The sequence below is a fragment of the Rhinolophus sinicus genome, chromosome 2 (genome assembly GCF_057876585.1).
Source record: "Rhinolophus sinicus isolate RSI-liver-muscle chromosome 2, RSI-T2T, whole genome shotgun sequence".
NCBI lineage: Eukaryota > Metazoa > Chordata > Mammalia > Chiroptera > Rhinolophidae > Rhinolophus > Rhinolophus sinicus.
The window spans coordinates 43,129,753-43,145,019 of record NC_142502.1 but is presented as its reverse complement, the minus strand read 5'-3'; positions in this window follow the sequence as shown (position 1 = coordinate 43,145,019).

Sequence of the window (15,267 nt, the reverse complement as noted above, 5' to 3'; positions counted from 1 at the left end):
TAGCACTCATCTCAAAAATAGTGTAACTATAATGATCTGAATTATGGAAAAGTAAGGAACTGAAATTTTTCTTCAGTTATTGTCACTTAAAGGTAGTTTTTGTCATATCAACTATTTTCAAAAAGAATAATAGAAAAAAGGGAATACTATTAATGCATGCTGTTTTATAAATTCCAAGAGTTGAATCAAAATAATTTGGGCTCAAAACACTAGAATTTTACTTAAAGTCAAATATTATTCCCAATGTAAAATATATTACAAAGTTGAAAAACAAATTGTCTGGTATTATAAAAAGCAAATATAATTTTTTTTTATTGTTCAATGTTTAAATCAGAAAGTTGTCCCTCTCAAATCTAAGAAATGAGGAACTTCTTAGATATCACTTCTTTCTGAATATATCATGCCATATTATTTGATTTTAGCAATAATCTAAATGCACTGACTATATCTTACATCAGATTCTCATATTCCCTGTGGGATGGTTGGTAAAACAGGGCAGTGGGTGAGTAACAGGGACAAAGAATGCAGACCAGTGAGTACGCACATCGGACGGATGGCATTCACAGATGAGCAACACATTTCCCAGCTATTAATACCAAGAACTAATCATAGCTGATACATCTTTGCTCTGCACAGCCTGGCAAAGGGTTTTGGCAGCAGAGGGATGAGTCATTTTTATCTGCTGGTTGCCATGGGATTCTATTGCCCTGGAGAATCTTCTGCAGGAGATGGCAACACCAGCAGAAGCGGCACTCACACTGGGAACTTGCTCAGGCTGGAGCTAAGGTGGCCTACCGCGACTGCTTTTCAAAATCAGAAAGTGTCATTTCTGCAGTTATTATGTGAGTTTTCTCTTCTCCATGAGAAAGGGACTTAGTTTCATTATTTTTCCTTTTGACCTAGTGCCAGTTAAGTGGTGGTGATGGTTGTGATGGTGGTGGTGGTGGTGGTGGTGGTGGTGGTGGTGGTGGTGGTGTGTGTGTGTGTGTTAAGTAAAACTGACTTCTAATGCATCAATATGACAAATTAATAACTATATTGACCCACCTCTTCTCTGAGCATCGAATGTTAAGATTTACATGATGAAGTCAAGGGCTCTGCCATTCTGTCCTATTCTGGAAAAAAAGCAAACAAACAAAAACTTTAAAAAGAAAAGAAAAAAGCAAAAAATATTCAACATAATGAATCACGAGTTAACACTGAAAACACATTCATATTATATTACATTTATAATATATTATATTTAAAATGCATGAAATATATGTATTTTTGTTTTAGGATTTGGAGTGAATATATCTATTCAGGTAAAACTTCCATGAAATAATACTCATCTGTTTATATTTTATGATTACTCAGAGTCCAGGCTGAAATTTAGCTTTTACTTTCAATAAAGAAAATTTCTCTTAGCAAATCATAAGACCAATGGAGTAATGTTTAAACTTCTTAAAAATATGCACTTTTTGAAAACATACAAGAACAATTTACACTTAAGCAATGTGTGTATATATATATATATATATATATATATATATATATATATATATATAATTTATATGTATGTATCATTTTTATCTACCTGGTAAAATTTTATCTGTTGCTCACTAAATATTCTTCTATAATGATCACTAGCTTAATTGAAAAACTCATGATACATAAAAATCATTTAACATTATTTTTTAGAATGCGTATTAGATACTAATTCATTCAATAATTAGTTAAAAATGGAGGCGAGAAATAAGGCTCAGATAGTATTTTGTTTCTCCAAAATTTTAATAGAATAAAATTTTTAAGAAAATGTAAAATGTTGATTCAATAAATATTTTGGAATATCTACTATGTGCAAAGGGCATTGGTTTCTGTGACAAAGTCTGGTAAGTACCTATCCAATTATCAAACTCTACTTCTTTCTTAATAGCAGAACTCTGCCTCTATTGAGTGTGGGCATGGCAGTGTGCCAAGCTGAGAAACTACATTTCCCAGCTTCCTTTTCAGATCAGGATGGCCACATGACTGGCCAGTAGCATGTAGCAGAAGTTGCAGGGTGAGCTGACTTGGCTGAGTGTTAGCCCTTCCATCTTTCTTTGGCTTGTTGCCTAGAACAGAAATGCAAAGGTTGTAATGCATTCAAACGGCCAGAGGTGAACAAGAGACATACGCTGGGACATTGGTGTCTGTATTAGTTAGGTTCCTCCAGAGAAACAGAACTAATAAAAGATATTAGGAAGATATAAGGAATTAGCTAATGTGATTATGAAGTCCCAAGATCTGTAATCAGCAAGCTGGAAACCCAGGAAAGCTGATGTGTCATTTTGACTCTGATGGTTGGGGAAAAAAAATAATGTTCCAGTTTGAAGGTCATCATGTAAGAAGCGTTTCTTCTTACTCAGCCACTTTGTTCTAGTCAGGCCTTCAACTGATTGGATGAGGGCCATCCACATTAGAGAGGGCAATCTGCTTTACTCAAGTCTACTGATTCAAATGTTAATCTCATCCAGAAACACCCTCACAGACACACCCAGAATAATGTTTGATCAAATATCTGCACCTTGTGGCCCAGACAAGCTGACACATAAAATTAACCATCACAGTGACATTTGGCCATCATGTACCATCCCTGGACATTGTGCCTTCAGACTTCTTTTTTGTGAAAGAAGAATAAATCTCTACCTTTTTAAACTCACTTTTCTCAGGTCTCTTATAGCCAAATGTAATTTATAATAGATATAGTAACTTAAACACATTTGAATATCTGGATTTCCCACAAATATTTTAGAATTTCAAACATGATTTTCACATGAAAAACTCAACAAAAGTATGTTTTAATATTGGTATTTAAGATCAGGACATAACATCTTTACTAAACCAATTTAAATGACTACTATCTAAATGCAACCATATTAAAATTTATATATATTTTTTCTTATTGAAAATATTGTCCTATTTTTCTTTTATTTGCTTTTCCTCCATCTCATCTGGCTAATTCAGATTCATCGTTAAGAATTCAGTTTATGTGTCAACCCTTCCAGGGAGTTTTCAAAAGTTTCAGTATCTCCCAAGTTTTCCTTTAGCATCCTGTGCTTCCCTCTATAATGATCCTTGATTTTATTATATTGATTATTTATTATATTGATTAAATATATGTGCACATATTTTTTAAAATGTTATAAGTGATCCATGTTATATTGTATGCTTTAGCATGCTAAACTTATTGTGTGTTAATAGTTTGTTTACTCGACAATATATTTTTTAACATTTATCCATGGTACAACATGTGCATTTAATCTATTGCTTCTAACTGGTGTATAATGTTCTCTGACATACAGATGCCACAATTTACCTATTCATTCTCCCAAGATATTTACTAGTTGCTTCCAAATCTTTATCATTACATTAATGCAGCAACAAGCATTCATTTATGGGCCCTTTTAGATCCTGTGGGAAATTCTTTAGGGTGTGTGTGTGTGTGTGTGTGTGTGTGCGTGTGTGTGTGTCTGTGTCTGTATAAAATGTGTGATATATATGTATTATGTATATATAATATATATATACACATACAGACTATATAATATTCATATACATATGTGTATAATGTATGCATATATATGCATATGTTAAATATATACACATGTGTGCATAAACCTAAATGTCTTCTAAGAGTTGAAAACTCATATACTTATTTAATTAAGAGTAGTTCAAAAATACTCTTTCCAAAATGGCTTATTCTATCAACCCTCCTAGCAGCAGCACATAAGAATATCAATACACTCACATCCTCTCCAACATTTGGCATTACCTCTCAAATGTTTGTCTTTCTAGCAATGCAAAATTATATTTTGGTTTTTAATTTGCATTTCTCTGATTACTAATGTGTTTGAAGATCACTTTATATACTCAGGCTTTTGGAGGTTCCTATTCTCTGCATCACTGCTCATATTTCTGACGGGATTGCTGTCTTTTTGTTGTTGATTTTTGTCAGGAGTTTTTTGTGTAATCTACATATTAATCCATTTCCAGGTTTAGACTTTTAAATTATATTAAATTGCCCTTTAAATTCCTTACTGAGCAGAAATACTTCAATTTGACGTAAAAGATAGTCAATATTTTACCCCAAGGTTTGTACTATAAGTTTTAAGAAGTCTTTCCCCACTCCAGATCTTAATCACAGAGATATTCTCTTTATTTTCTTTTTAACTTTTTAATTTTATCTTTCACATTTAAGTCCTTAATTCATCTGGAGTCTACTACTGTATGTGGCAATGGATAGGAATCCAGTTTAACTTTTCTCCATATACTTAATAATTTTCTTATCATTACCCAACTAGTCCTATCCTCATTATTGACGATGCCTTCTTTATCATGTGTGCATATACCAGCCTGTCCCTGAGCCTTTTTAGTACGTTTCTTTTTCATTTTTTAACATGCTCTCATTCACCATATTGATCTTTACATCCTTGGAGCCTCCATAATGCCTAGAATATTTTTGTGCAATGAATGATGATAACTTATTGATAACAAATCCTTTTTAACCAGTGTCCATTTAACATAATTGTCACATCAACCAGAATTCTCTTCCCATTTTAAACATAGCCTGATATTCACAGTCTCTGAATACCCAAAGCTAAAATTCTATTATGTACCCTTGTACTTTTGTACCCACAGTTAAATTGTATGCTTATAAGAATTGGGTATCATAGTTCCAAAACTATTCATGCCTACTGTACTTATTATTGCAACTATGTAATTTAAATATTAAATAAATGAAATGGGAGTATAAAGAAAGTTATTTCAATAAAAACTACTTTGAAGGATTGCAATAAGGAGTATTGTTAAAATAATTACTGCAAAATAGGTGTGGGCTAGGCAACTGTGAATGAATTGGACAAGGGGATGAAAATTATAAATATACAAGGGAATCCTCCACTCAGATGACTTTAGGTCCTTGTAGAGAAACCAAAACTGGGAAACACAGAAAAAGCCTTATGCTCATGGTCTATGTAAGACAGATGAATTGGAATTATAAACATGGGTATCTATACTCAAAAACAAAATGGACCTTAATTAAAAGACTGACATGATAATATAAATGCATATATTTACATTGAAATAAAATGTATCCATGCATCATTTTTATGATGCCCTCTTTCAATCAACTTTTCATTTTATCAACCAATTATGAGATCAGATAACAGGTCTTCTATGAGGCAACCATGTAAAGATGGTTACCATTTCCAAATAAGCTGCACATTCAAATTTGGGGACACAGCCAGGAAAATTATTCTCTAAGAATTTATTTAAATCATTGAACTTATTTTTCATAGATTATTAAAATTTGAAGTACTATGGTAAAGATTATTTCAAGATGGGGGTTGAGAATGTGCATCCATCTTTAAATGTTTTTTAAGGAACAAATCCACAACAACAGTGAAAAACAGAAAGAATGCTACCAGCTCCTGGGAAATTTTGAGGAAATTCCTGAAAAATAGAAAGCAGATGGAGTCAGGATGTCAGGGAAACAAAATCAGAGAAAACAACAGTCCAAAACACACAGATGAGAAAATCATTGTTAAAAGCAAATTCACATGTAATCAAAGCTCAGATTCAAGAAATAAGAGGATTTTAGGAAATAATCAGAGTATCTGAAGTACCATATTCTGAATAACTAGGTGTTTGACCCTTCTATGCCCACTTATACAAAGCAACAGGCAGTAACAATGATTCCTCCAAATATCCTTTCTTTAACTCCCTCCAAAAAAAAATATGAGTTCTTAAAAAAAATGAGAGATCTTCCAGGAAAGAGGTCTTAACAAGGTGATGAGAGTATAGAGAAAAAGAGATAAAGTCTAAAGAAACTTCACCCTCCATAAGGAAGCCAAAGAAAGAAATAAACAAGGAGAGCAGTAAACCTCAGTTTTCTATGTGAAAGCCATATATGCAGGACTTTCTGAGTGCGTATTTTTAGTATAAAAGACTCCCAGAATAAATATTGGGCCTATAGAAGTAAAGCTGTACCCCAACTAAGACTATGCAATGAATAGGGATCCTCCACACTTTGAAGGAAACCTCACAATTTGGCAGACAACATACCAATCATTCAGTACAGTTTCCAGAGAAGGCTACTATAATCAGAACACATGTTTACAAACAATTGAACATTGGTTATCACATGAAAATATGGACAATCAAGATTCCCTGAAGATTTGAGAAAGACCAGCATCATGAACAAGAGGCACCATATTCACCAAATAAAAGAAAATCCAAGGCAACCAAGTTAAAAGAACAACAGAAGACAGCCAGGCAATATATAGGTACAATTAATATCCTCATAGAGGTTATAGTAGATATCACATCTATAAGACAATAACAGGACACAAACAAAAAGAAATAGAGATCTTAAAAAAAAAAAAAAACCTCAATAAATATGCCGAGTGGTACACTGGACATAGCAGAAGATCAAATATATAAGCTGGAATACCTCCCTGATGGATACTCTTAGAATGTAAAGTGAAAGAAAAAACAGATGGAACACATGTAAGAAAAATTGAGAGAGCTTTAGAATAAGTATATGCCTTATATTCAAACTAATTTTATCATTAAAGCCACCAATTAAGGTAGATATAATCACTACTGTTCATTTTGCATTTGGGGAAACAGAAATCCGGACACAGTGTAATGGAGTAAGTCAATGGCATTGCCAGTCTCGGATTTGGGTCTCTTAAGTCATAGGCCAACGTCTTCCCCTCCCTGAACCAATATGTGGGGGATTGTTGAGCTGGGATAACTGAGAAATACCTGCTTTAATACATTATAATGCTGAGGCTGCTCAAGAGAAGAGCATGAGCATAGCAGTATCTCAGGCAAAATTCAGAAGAATGACGACCCAGAAAAAGGTTGTTGGATTTGGCAACTGATAAATCTCGAGAAAGGTTTCATCAGGACTGTGGCTGTCAGAGTTAATCGTATTTTATAATCACCTTGGGAGCTTATGAACCTACAAAATTCTGGCTCTTGTCTCCAGAAATTACAATTCAGATGGTGTGGGTGACTTCGCAATCTCCATTTTAACAGGCACCACAAGTAATTCAGAAGCAGGCTCAAAACTGAGAGGATAGATAACCCTGGGCTTAACAATATTGATATTTTTAAACTAGGCCCCAGGTACTTTAACACTATTATTTGGGAGGTAACTGTAAACTTCAGTTCTTGTAATGAATATTCCTTTTGCAGGGAGAGATGAGTAATTAACCACACTTATGCGTTTTCTAAGTGGTTTAGCAGGTTGCAGTCTGTCTCACCATACAAAGCCAATTTAAATATGAATATATCACATCATACTCCAAACAGCAAACAACCTCAGAGGAAAGTCATTTATTCAGAAGGCATAGATTTGTGCTAGACAGCAGTGATGCATTACAAATATATAATTATTTGCACTAATATTTCAGTAGGTGGAATGGATTAGAACATGGTCAACATTATGTTGCTGCTAACATATGTTTTTCTATATTAATATGTACTGTGCGACATGTCTTAAAATTGTCAATAATGAAAAAAACTGAGAGGATAGAATTGAGGATATAGAAAGGGCAAGGTAGATAGAATTCCGAGGGCAGAGCACCAGAATGGAAAGATAGCTTTGGAGAAGGTTCTCCTCAAATCTTCAGGTAAAAAGGGACCAGCACATGCCTGTGAAGAAAATTCTCCAGGCTGGGGAAAGAATCACCAAAGCCGTTGGAGCAATTTCCAGAGATTACACAAGACCAGGAATGGTACATGTTCCCACCAGCCAGTGAAGAATTTTCATAACATATACGTAGACATTGAGTACTCAGAAGGACATTACCTCAGTTGTAGAGCTAAATTAGCCCTAACTCAAATAGCATTCTTTTCCCAAAAGAAAGCCTTGAATGGATCAAAATATTTCCAAATAACTTAGCTGCATTGCAAAACTGAACTCAAGAATATTTAAAGAAATGTTCCTTACTCAAACAGAAAAACTCACATATGCATCTAATAATAAAGAAAAAATTACCAGACATGCAAAGAAACAGGCCTGTGATGAAGAGAAAAATTCATTAATTGAAACAGACTCAGAAATTGCACAGATGAAGAAATTAGTAGATAAGAACATAGGAACAGTTGTTATATCCCATATATTAAAAAAGGTAGAGGAAAGCATGAGCATGTTAAAAGAGACATAGGCCATATAAAAAAAAGACACAAATAGATCTTCTAGAAATCAAACGTACAATGTCTGAAATACAGAATTAACAATGCATTAAACATTATAGAAAAAAAATTAGTGAACTTAAGAGACCTAGCAATACAAACTATCAAAAAATGAAAGACGGAGAAAAAGAAGACAGAAAATAATGAATAGAGCATCAGCAAACTGTGGACCACATCTGAGCATACATGCGTACGTGCAGTCCTTGGGTAAGGACAGAAATATATTTGAAGAATTAATGGACACATTTTTTCCAAATTTAATGAAAACACTAAATCCACAGATCCAAAAAGCTCAAAGAACCCAAGCGCAAAAAACCTGAAGAAAATTACACCACAGCCTAACATAATTAAATTGCTTATAACTTTAATAAAGAGAAAAATCTTCAAAGCAGCCAAAGGGAAAAAAGAAAGTCACATTGCATACAAAGGAACAAAGATAAGAATGACAGTAGATGCCTCACTGGAAACAATACAAGTTAAAAGACAGTGGAGTAGCATATTAAAAATACCAAAAGAAAAATTGTAAGGATAAACCCTTCCTCATCTTTGTGTCAGAATGCAGAATAATTGCCCAGAACATACTGTGTTTCCCCAAAAATAAGACATAACTGGAAAATAAGCCCTAGCATGATTTTTCAGGATGACATCCCCTGAACATAAATCCTAATGCGTCTTTTGGAGCAAGACTTAATATAAGACCCGGTCTTATTTTCGGGGAAACACGGTAGTGGGTACAGTAATTGTGATGAGTGAGTATGTAGACTCTTGTTCTTCCAAAGTATGGTTGGCTTAAGGGGTAAAATTGTGTTTTTACAAATAAAATGTCAGAATTAGGAGTAAAACTGGAAATGTGAGCACAATCTATCACTTTGTTCAGTTTTGCACTATTATTTTGATATATAAGAGTAACCTTTAAAAAAACATTAAGTTATAATTCAAGGAAGAAAAAGTAGTAATGATGCATTGAAGCAAGATAATATAACATTCTCTTCAACTCTTCTCCAAAACGGGGTGGTTAATGTCAAAGGAAATTCCCCATGTCCACTCTGGCCTGCTGCTAAATCCAGTCCTGCTTTACCTACAGCTGGGTAAACTTCCTTTTATTTCCTATCTGTTCATTGTCCTCACTGGACCCGTCCTCCTATGAAAATCACCAGAAAACAGATGGATGGCCATGGAAGCAGATCCCCCAGAGGGTTCCAAAGTCTCCAAAGTTGTTGTTAACCTGCCTCTGAGTACAGATGGCCGGGTGCAAACTCTCACAAGCAGCCCAGAGGCCCAGCAGTGGAGTTCAAGCCTAGTGAATAAATCATACTCTTTCTCTCAGTATTCTGGCCCTGGGTACTGGGTAGCATTTGTCATTCGCCTGAGTCCTTACCATCTTGTTTCGGAGCTGCAAAAACTTCTAATGATACATTCTTTATGAACAGCTTGTACGCAACACTCGGGGCTGCTTGGGTATATGTACATATGTGCAAAGAATTCTAAACTTGCTCATGGTTGTATCACCCTGACAGTGACAGAGTCTCCCACCAGTCCCTCATGGAAAGGATGCATTTGGCTCAATAATAATTAGCATTAGTTATGACAAAGTCCTTTTCAAGGACAGAGCCTGGCCTCCCCAGCTGCAGGTGCAGAATTTTCCCCATGACCTTTGGCCCCATGATCGGTCATCCAGGAGAGGAGTGGTAGCCGTCAGTTGGGAATCACAAGCCTGTTTATCTTCTCTAAGAATCACTGCCTGGCCTCTGCTATGCATGTCAGCAGCAGCATTTTCCTCTTGGGCAACTTACAGGAGAGGCTGAGACGCCTCCTCTGCATGCGTGCTTGCTGGAGTCTTGTTTAACCAGCACCTGGTTTTATTTTCTGAGTATCTTTATGCTCATTTGCAAAGATAAGAAATCCACTTTATTACAAGGAACAAAAACATAATGGAAAGAACCCAGGTGGCTGGAAGGTGACTGACGAGCAAGATGTCAGAAATAAGATGCCAGGCTAGGGTCCTATGTTTCCAAATGACAGCTCCTGGCTGCCATTCACACTTGGAGACTACTGTGCTTGGGGGGAACTACCCAGAGTCGTGAAAAGCCAGCCCTCTCTTCATTCACATGCTCCAAATAATTCAGGTACTCCCTGTCTGTTCTCTCATTTGCTTTAGGTTCTTGCTTCATATTCATAATAAAAGAAGAAAATTCAGAAAGCACCCCTCCTGGTGCTTTAGTAACCATTCTGTACCTTAGATTACAAAGATCTGAGCCCCGTCTTCCCTCCCTGTAAACAACTGGAGGGCAGAATCAGGTCTGATCCATGTTTGCCTGGCCCAGAGCCCTTCCAGAGTCTTTGAAAAGCCCCGGCAGCTACAGCAGGAGAGGAAGCACACAATGGCGAGATGAAGCGCTACCAGACAACTGCAGCCTGCCCGGCCTTAACTGTGGAAGTTCTGCAACTGTAAAAAATTGATCTACCTCCTTTCCTACAGGTCATTTGGGGAAAGTCACTTCCTCATCAAAAATTTCAACCCCTGTAATATTTCATATTGCCCTGTCTACTTTGATTTGTTCCTTAACCATTAACACTGTCAAAATGCTATTTAGTCCACTTGGTTATCTTGAAGAGTGTGTCACCCCTATTAGATTATAAGTGTCATGATGGCAGGGATTTCTGCCTGTTTTGTTTACTACTACTTTCCCAGAGGCTAAGCAGTGCCTGGTACATAGTAGATCGTTAATAAATAACTGTCTAATTAACTAATTAAAGAGCAAAACATGTAAATTCTTTGTATATTGTAGGTACTTACAAATTATTTATTTAAAAGTGACTTTGTTGAATCAAATTAAATTCAACAAAAATTTTTATGCATTTGTGAAAAGTTATTTGATAAACCACGTGTTTATTAATGTACAATATGCTTACTAGGGTTTTAGTACCTAATCTGAAAAAAACCCAAAAACAAACAAAAACAAACAAACATATTTTTACTAGTTCAAAGATACAGTGATATCTGTATCACTAATGGCATTAGAGAGAGCAAAGTAAAACAAAGACTCAAATTAATGCACAAATTGTAAATATCACTCACTGATTTGCAAACAAGGGTGATATATACACAGATGAATTCAAGGGCTGAGCAAATTGTTTGAATGCAGTTTGATTGCGAGGTCGTATCTTCCAGTGATATTTAGATTTGGTTATTTCAAACTCTTTACCCTGCTCTGTTTTTATTGTATCTCTTGTCATTTAAGATAATACACCATATTACCAAGCCTGAAATACATTGCTAGAGCCCACTTGGCAAATTCCCTTCATGATCTTGTTTAAGCTACTTGTTATAGGTGAATAACGGGACCCTAAAATGTCCACAACTTAATCCTTGAAACCTGTGAACATTACCTTACATGACAAAAGGGATTTTGTAGATACAATGAAAGTAAGGACCTTGAGATGAGATTATTCTGGATTATCCAAGTAGGTCCAATCTAATTACATTGATCTCTAAAAGGGAGACCTTTCCCAGCTTTGACTGGAGGGAAATGTAACTGTGGAAGAGTGGTCAGAGAGATTTGAAGGTGGATGAATGGGGACTCTAGGAGCTAAAAAAAAAAGTCTAAAAAACTAGTTCTCCCCTAGAAAGAAGCACAGCCAGGCTGACGCTTTTATTTTAGCTCAGTAAGACCCATGTCAGAATTCTGACCTACACAATTGTAATATAATGAATTTGTATTGCTTTAAACCACTAAATTTGTGGTTACTTATTACAGCAGCAATAGAAAACTAATACATCACCTGTTCTGAACACACTTCCCACTGTGTCCCTCTATGCATTTTATTCGAATAGCTATACTCTGTACTCACTATACCAGAAATGTAGCATTGGGTTAAGAACCGAGATTTAATTTTATTCTTACTGGGTATCATGTTCTCACTTTACAAATTCTCAACCATGACTCCTGGCCCAAAATAAATCATCCCCAAGGCCCAAGTCAAATGTATGCACTTTGCTCTCACTTCATTTAGTTCTAACACACTTGTGTAGCAATTTGTTTTCTTTCCTTGAATTATGTTTGCTTTATTTCTCTCCACCATCATTGTTCTCAAAGGGTCCGGCCTTGTGTTTTTCATCTTTGTAACCCTTACAGCACCTAGCTTACAATCAGACTTATGATGCCCATTTGACATATATTCAGTGATTAAATAATTGCAGAATCAGAGTTGGTCTGTTTATATTCTTCATTTTTGGAAACATTTACAAATTTACTCAATTGTCATCTAGTTTAGTAGGGAAAAAGTCTTAGATGCATATTGAAAGATGGATGGTGAGTATCTATTCCCAGGTGTCAGGAAGTAAATTCAGTATGAGATCCTGTAAGTGGGTAGAAATGCTTGTAGAAAACAGCCTGAATGAATCTGAATCACTACCAAAAAAGAAAACAAAATACATAATGTAATCAAAGACTAAAAACTGAATAAATAATAGCACAGGTGGCTGTGTAAAAAATCAAAGAGAAAAAGGCTAACTTGTAAAGATAAAAATAAAAGGGTAGAGAATCAGCGATTTTCTTATCAATGTGAATCACGAAAGGCACTAAAAAGCAAATATACCCAAAGAAGAAAGGATGAAAACACTGACAAGACTTGAAAATACAGGTGTCTTAATTATTCATTAGTCTCAAAAAATTCACTGGGCAAATAGAACGTTTACCTTATTTTTCTTTCACTCAACAAACATGATTTCTGTACCTGATATTTGCAATATATTTTGATAATCATTTCTGGGGATATGAAATTAAAGAACACACTCCTTGCTCTAAAGTTGCTCACAGGTACCTCAAAAAATTAATAACAGAACTACCATATGTTCGAGCGATTCCACTTCTGGGAATAAATATATCCAAAGGAAATAAAAATATTAGCTCAAAAAGACACCTCCACCCTCATGTTCATAGCATTATTTACAACAGCCAAGGCATGGAAACAACCTAAGGGTTCATCAATAGAGGAATGGATAAAGAAGTTGTGGTACACACACACACACACACACACACACACACACACACACACACACACACAGGAATATTATTCAGCATAAAAAATGGGGAACCTCCCATTTCTGGCAACATGGATGGGCCTTAAAGGCATTGTTCTAAGTGAAATAGGTAAGACAGAGAAAAAGAAAAACATTGCATGATCTCACTTATATGGGTATTTCATAAAACAAAAAACAACAAACAAAACCCACGAATGTTAGAAAAAGGGATCATGTTTGTTGTTATCGGAGATGCAGTACTGGAGGAAGATGGTCACAAAAGTACAAACTTACAGCTATAAGGTAAATAAGTCCTAGGGATACAATGTACTTAATGGCTACAGTTAACACTGCTATAATATATAGGAAAGCTTTAAGAGAGTAGATCCTAAGAGTTCTAGTCACAAGGAGAAATTTGTTTCTTTTCTTCTCATTGCATCTATATGAGATATGGATGTTAACTAAATCTATTGTGGTAAGCATTCATCATATATCATGCCATCATGCTCTACACTTTAAATGATATAATGACGTATATCAATTATTTCCCAATAAAACTGAAAAAATAAACAAAGATGCTCACAGAATAATAAGGCTACAGGGTATATATGCAGTAGGTATGAACATGGAAAAGGTAATCTGTTATAATTATTGAAAGTGCCTGAGTATCTATTGACTGGTTCCTATGTGTATTAGGATTGTTTGGGTTACAAAAGATAGCAAACCCTACTCAAAATAGGTTGAAAAAAGTGAAAATTAGTTGACTTGTATAATTGAAAAGTCCATAGGTGGAGCTAGCTTCTTGCATAGGTGGATTTACGGTTCAAAAGATATCAAAAGGTCCTGGTCTTTTCATCTCTGCTTTCTTCCACCCATTGACTTTGTTTTCAGGCTCCACAAGGATCAAGTGGTTTCTATTTTCCTTTTTATCTCTGTTTTATTCCCGATGTAACTGAAAGTATGTTCTTCAAGAATTTCCAGTAAAATGTTATTACATTGCATTGACTCTGATTTGGTCATTTGCTCATCTTTGAACAAATGTTATGGACAGGCAAATGTGATGTTCTAATTGACTAGATATGAAAGCCATGCTGCCACCCTAATTCAGAGAAGCAATCTACCTCTACCTGAAGTACAGGGACCGAGAGAGGGACAAGAGGTGGTACCCAGATGAAATTCAAGGTGCAACTACCAGGAGAAGAGAGAACAAATGCTGCACATAATAATAAAAGAACAAACAAACAAACAAACAAAAATGGATGTTCACAAAGTGATGGAAGTATCGAGGAAGAATAACTTGAGAGAAGTAGGGACTACACTGTCAAGAAAAATTTAGTTAATACAATAATTCCTGAGCTGAATCTTGGAAAAGTAAGAGTAAGCCAAATGAATGTGTACGTAGTGGTGAAAAGTAGATAAAAACTACGAGGTAAGGTCATCAATATTAAAATGATGTATATCTGTTCCCATCTGGGTTTTCCTTTAAATGCTGAGCAAGGACTGCCCACATCAATAAACAGATGATATTTATTTAAAAATATAATATCAGCAGCCTTCACCTCATATCACCTGAATTTTGAATTTGGGGGGTCTGGGGCTTAGAATCTGTACTTTAACAAGACTAAATCAGCCCAGGGGATCCTTACATACACTAAAGTTTAAGAACTACAGTTATCTGAGTAATTTATACAATTTCTTAAAAGAGGATGGATATAGCATTCATTCATCCAATGAACAGATATTTACTGAGCACCCAATACATGCCAGATAGTCTTCTAGGTACAGAGAATATGGCAGTGAAATAAACAGTTCCTGCTAAGAGTGCATGCTACATAATTCATGAGGCCTGGTGCAAAATAAAATTGTGGAAGCCTCTTGTTCAGAAATTAAGAATTATAAGACATCTACAGGAGAGTAGTAAACCAAGTGTGACCACACATTCATATGCTCATGAAACATTTATAATCTAATATGAACTAAAGATCCATCCTCCAAAACAGGAAGACAGTATGAGTTCT